Source organism: Orycteropus afer, unplaced genomic scaffold (genome assembly GCF_000298275.1).
Source record: "Orycteropus afer afer isolate SDZICR_OR568_19922 unplaced genomic scaffold, OryAfe1.0 scaffold00923, whole genome shotgun sequence".
NCBI lineage: Eukaryota > Metazoa > Chordata > Mammalia > Tubulidentata > Orycteropodidae > Orycteropus > Orycteropus afer.
This window is the reverse complement of record NW_006922510.1, coordinates 325,153-331,648: the sequence shown is the minus strand read 5'-3', so window position 1 is coordinate 331,648 and position 6,496 is coordinate 325,153.

Genomic DNA, 6,496 nt, shown 5'->3' with positions numbered 1-6,496 from the left:
AGACTTGTTGTTTTGTTTGTTAAGTGACTTGGATGGAATATTTTTGTAAACTCTACTTTCTCTGCTATGAGCAGGCTGTTATAGCTCTTTACAGGGTAATGTTGGACATGTGCAGTCATCTTGGGATGACAAAGTTTTCAGCAAACACTTTTGCATGGCCTTTTTCCCTGATCTTTCTGTTGAGCTGTCTTTCTCTGTAAATATGACACTCAGCTCTTAGCCTCTAGGAATTGCCTCCTGATTGATCCATTGTTTTTGGACATGGCCCTGGGATATTTATTCATTGCTCCACATTCTTAAGCAGTTAATATGGGTTCCTATTGCAGGGGATCTTTGAGACCAGTCTTTGAAGTTTGTTGTGATGCTTGGAAGACAGTTTTTAGTTGTCTCTTTCCTTGGTTCTCTCTATGATACAAGTCTCAAGGAGATATCAGTATTCTCTCAATTGCTTATACCCCAAATCTTCTGTTTTCAAGAATGTAATTAGACTTGAACTTCCTGTTTCAAACAAAGTCAATTCCTTGCGTAGATCTTCAGAGTTGTCTGTAGCCATGATGTGCTTCTCACTTAGGGAGAATATTTGCCATTGCTGTGGTGTTGGGGGCAAGGATGGTGACCCATTTATCTCTGAGCAATACCCTTAGTTTATGAGAAGTGTGCTGAGTAGAGAGAGTAGCTTCTGGTCTTCTTGACTTGCCTAACCTGGCATGGAATTTTGCCCTATTAATGATCTGGAGAGAGAGCAATTGAGACCCTGATATTTTTGTCCTACTTTGAGTACAGTTTCCCATCCTACAAGTCAGGGTTTGGTGAAAGAAAAAAGCCCCAGACATCTCCCCTGCCCTTGCCTGGATTATATTTTCTGTAACATGGAGCTGACAAGGAGGAGAAACTCTGGCAGCCCGCCCCTCTTAAAAGTTAGTGTAGTTCTCGACTGGAGCTATTGTGAGAGGAAGCCCCATCTATATTGTCCACTCCTGCCTAGATTGGAACTTCCATCCCTCTGAGTTAAACAAAGTGAGGAGAGGAGGGAAGTAGCACGTGTGGCTCTAATGCCACAGATTCTTATGCTTATCATGAAGACTTAATAGATTGTCTTGAATCACTATTTCCTCACTTGCTTATAAACTTCCCTGAGACTTAAATGCTCATTTTAAGGGTACTTTTTACCAGTTATGTATATTTCACTGGGGAGAGGGCCTGTGCAGTTCCTCACACCACCATTCAAGGCATCATCTGGCCTCATATTTTGTGTAATCATGATTTTAACTCTCAATAAAGCCATATACCAATTTTGAATTTTAAATATGTAGACATTTCTAAGATGTCTCTTGAGGAATCTTGATACTGACATATGTGTCACTGGAGTGACACAAACGTAAGAAGCACAAGCCATAAAGTCAGATGGAAAATATATTCATCCTGAGTGCACCACTTACTAGAATTATTTAGTTCTCTTGAGTTTCAATTTACCAATCTATGAACTGCAGATATGATTAAACAGACTTTTTTTAAAATGTGAGTTTTAAAAAAAAGCTATGCAATTAAACAAACAGCTTTCATTGCATAGTTTTCTTTAAAAAAAGGAAAAAGAAAAAGTCATAAAACCAACTCTGTTGAATTGATTCTGGCACAAAGGGAGCCTGTTGGATGGTGCAGAATGGACCTGTAGAGTTCCCAAGGTTGTAATCTTCAGGGAAGTAGGCTGCCATATTGTCCTTCCATGGAGAAGCTGATGGGTTCAAATCACTGATCTTTTGGTTAGCAGCTGAGTGCTTGACCATTGGGCAGCCAGGGCTCATGAAGTCCAACCCAACAATAAAAACCTATATAAAATTTTAAGAGAATCTTATTTTTAATAGCAAAAACCAGGAAATGATGCAAATGTCCTACAATGAATCAATGAATGGTTAAACAACTATGATATATCTGTAACATGGAATGCGACTCAGAAATAAAATGAAAGAAACTGCTGAAATATACAGCAATTTGGATGAACCTCTAGTGAATTTTGCTGTGTCAAAAAAACATAATATTAGACTGTAACACATTACATGATTCCATATGATTTCCATCTTAAAGTGACACTATTATAGAAATGGCAAACAGGTTACTGGTTTCTAGCTGATTAGGTATGGTAGGATGTTTTGAAAGAAGTATCATTATAAAAGGACAAAACAAGGAATCATATACATGTAGAACTATTCTGAAACTTGAACTTGGAGGTGGCTACACAAATCTATACATGTAGTAAAATTGCATTGACCTGAACACACACACCAACATAGAATGAGTTGCATACAAAACTGGTGAAGTCTGAATAAGAGTGCACATTGTGTGTTGTGTTCTTGTGGTTGTTAGGTGCTATGGAGTCATCTCCTACTCATAGCAAAGCTGTGCACAGTGGAACAAAACACTGCCTGTTTTTGAGCCAGCCTCAAGATCCTTGCTATGCCCAAGTCCATTGTTGCAGCCACTGTGCCTGTCCATCTGAGCAGTTTATGGTCTCTTCCATAATCAGCTCCTAGCCTTGTTTTAGTTGAAGATATTTAACTTCTCCATCATCTCTTGCCACAGGTGTAGTCAGTCTGTGTATTTCATCTGGTGAAGTCTACATAATAGTCATCACTTATGTTGGTGAAAAGTGTTTGCAATGAATAAGTCATTGGTCTTGCAAAATTCTATCATGTGATCTCCAGCGTTATTTCTATCACCAAGGCCATATTTTCTGACTACTGGTGACTCTTCTTTGTTTCCAACTTTTGCATTCTAATCACCAGTGATAATCAACACATCTTGAGTGCATGTTTGGTCAATTTCAGACTGCAGAAGTTGGTAGAAACCTTCAGTTTCCTCATCTTTGGCTTTGGTGGTTGGTGCTTAAGTTTGAATAATAGTAGTATTAACTGGTTTTCATTGTAGGCATATGGAGACAGCATCGTACTTCAGGACAGATCCTATCAGAGACAGCATTGTACTTCAGGACAGATCATGAAACAGTCCTTGTGATGATGAATTCCACACCACTCCTCTTCAATTTGTCATTCCCGGCATAGTAGATCATATGGTTGTCTCTTTCAAAATGATCAAAAGCAGTCCATTTCAGCTCACTAGACCTAGGATATCAATTTTTATGAATTCCATTTCATTTTTGACAACTTCCAGTTTTCCTAAATTCATACTTCATACATTCTTTGTTCTAACTATTAACAGATGTTTGCATCTATCTCTACTCATTTTGAGTCATGCCACGTCAGTCAATGGAGGTCCTGAAAGCTTTACGCTATCCACATTGTTACGGTCATCTCTACTCTGAGGAGTCAGTTCTTCCCAAGTCAAATTTTGAGTGTCTTTTGACCTGATGGGCTCATCTTCTGGCTCTACATCAGACAATGTTTCAGGGCTGTTCATAACATTTTCCAGTAGTATATCAGACAGTGTTTCACTGCTATTCATAAGGTTTTCACTGGCCAGTTCTTTGAGAAGTGGATAGTCTCTTCCCCTTTCTGAGTCTGTCTTAGACCAGAAGCTCTGCTGAAATCTGTCCACCAAGGATAACCCTGCTGGCATTTTGCAACATGGTGGCTTAGCCTCCAGCCTCACAGGAACACAAAAGCCACCACAGGATGACAAACTAACAGACAAGTTTGTCTCCCTTAGTTTTTCTTAACCCCTCTGGGCCTGCCTACCTTGGGCAATGGCTTTAAAATAGAGCCGCCCCAAGTGAAAGCATTCCCGAGAGCCATGCCTGCCAACCTCGGGCGCTGGCTTTAATAAAGAGCAGCCCCCAAGCCCTGGGCCCACCTGCCTTGGGCCCTGGCCTTAAAATAGAGCCACCCCCAGATGAAAAGCAGCCTCCAAGCCCCAGGCCTGCCTACCTCAGGTCTCAGGTTAATCAAGAGACACCCCAGGTGAAAAACAGCCCCATGCCCATGCCCACCTACCTCAGTACCCAGCCTTAATGAACAACTTCCCCCAAGTGAAAGACAGCCCCCAGCCCAGGGCCTGCCTACCTCAAGACCCGACCTTAATATAGAACCACACCTAAGTGAAAAGCAGCCTCCCAGCCCTGGGCCACCTTAATAAACAACCACCCTCAAGCAGAAAGCAGCCCACAGCCTTGGGCCTGCCTACCTTGGGCTGGCCTTAACATACAGCTACACCCAAGCAACAAAGCAGCCTCCAAGCTCCACCCATATTGCATGAATGTCAATTTCCTGTTTGTCACAATATACTGTGGTTATACACAATATTAGTTATGAACAAGGCTGAGTGAAGCATCTATGGCATCTTTCTGATTTATTTCTTACAACTGATGTGAGTCTACAATTATCTTAAAACTCTAAGTTAAATTCATGATTTTAAATGCTCAATTCCTTAAAAAAAGTGATAGGTCTGTAGTGACACTGTGATTGGTAGCTGTTGTAATCATTTTCACACAATATCAACATAAACATCTGCAGCAATACTCTTCATTAAATATTAAAATTCATCTTTAATATTAAACCTACTTTCCCCATGCCATTTTATTCTCTCTAGTTTATTGTTTCAAGTCAGAAATAATTTCTTTGCATTTTGTTCTTTTAATAATTGGTCTTTTTTTTTTTTGTGGGAGATGCTCTTTCAGCATATTCCACGTTTGCATACTGTGTACCAGATCTTTTGCTGATGGGTGAAATGCACAAGTAACAGGCATGTTTTCTGCCTTCATAGCCCTCAGCACCTACTGAGAAACATGAATAAATGAAAGAAAATCTTCACCCCTTTGAAATTTGTGATGTGCTATGTGTTTATGTGTTGTGTTGTTGTTATGTGCTATCGAGTCTGTTTGTGTGTTAGCCAGATGAAAAAGGAAGGAAAGAATATCTTTAGCTGAGGGATGAATTTTATGAGGAACTTACAAAGTTGTAATACAGAGTTGCTTCTTGGAGGAAAATCATTTTGGCATTCATTTTCCCTCTTCATTCATAAATAATCAATGATAACTTTGGTGATAATTTTTCTTTCCTTCATCAGTCTCTTTCTTGTCAAATCCCCATGTGTTTAGACATATTAGTTCTCTGGTGCTCTTTCCTGTTTCCTTTGTGTTGTAGTTATTTTTATACTTAATTTACATACCTTCATTATTTTTTATTCAATTTTTATTTCTAGCATCTAGATGTTTGTGCAATCCTGTAATCATTCCAATTACTTAACAGCTGAGGAATATATAGATGTGTAGATAAAAGTTTGTTGTATGTTATGTTAGGTGTTATCAAAACCATTCCAACTGATAGTGACTCTATGTACAACATACCACAACATTGCCTGGTCTTGTGCTATCCTCACAATCATTGCTATGTTTTAGTCTACTGTTGCAGCCATTGGATCAATCCATCTCATAGGGTCTTCCTCTTTTTCACTCACCTTCTACTTTAGCAAGCATGATGTCCTTCTCCAGGGACTGGTCCCTCCTGATGACATGTCCAAAGTACATGAGACAAAGTCTTGCCATTCTTGTACCTAAGGTTATAACATCATTTTCCTTACAAGCTTACTTGTCTGCTAAGAAGAAATTTTAGCACTTTATTTCACATATTATCTGTACAAATTAATCTGTTAGTCTTGTAATTTTTAGAGTATTCAGAATTATGGTTCCTCACATTTTATGATTCAGCTTCTATGATATAATAATTTGTACTATATTCCATTTTAACTTTTAAATATTTCTTATCATTTGTTGTTTGTACTGTTGATATTTTATTTAATGTGTTGATCATTAGTCTTGCTAGACTGTAAACAATGAGAGGTAATAATTTTTTATCTCCAGGACCTGAAATGGTGTCTGGCATTAAGGAAAAAAAAAAAAAAAATCCTTAGAATCTAGAATTAGAAAGGCAACAAGCACAATGACTCGCCCAAAATTATGATAAACTCAATTCTGTGGATATTGGTTCATTTTGTTCTCATTTTTGTCAAGGCTTTTTAAAACATGAAGCCATTCTTTTGTTTCTTAAAATTGCACTCTATTGTCTTATTGATAAATGTTATCCTGAAATAGATTTCCTTCTAGGAAAGGAAAGAAGGAAAACCTTAAATGTATATGTATTTTATGTATGTGTATATAGGAGCTCTGGTGGTGTAGTGCCAAAGGCATTTGACTGCTAACCAGAATGCTGGTGGTTCAAACCCACCAGCCACTCCTCAGAAGGAAGGTTGGACAATCAACTCCTGTAGTGATATTGCCTGGGAAACCCAAGGAGAGGTAGCTATGAGTCACATCCGACTTGATGGCAGTGCATTGCATTTGTACAGAGAGAAGCTAAGGAACTAATGACCTTTTATTAAAAATGTAATTGCTCTACATTAGCAAATCTTACTTCTTTAAGAACAGTGCAGTTCTCTTGACTAAGTCATTTAAGGCTTGTTTTACTTGCTTGTTCCTCAGGGTGTAAATGAAGGGGTTCAGCATAGGGGCAATGGAAGTTGTGAGTATTGCTACACCCTTATTAATGGC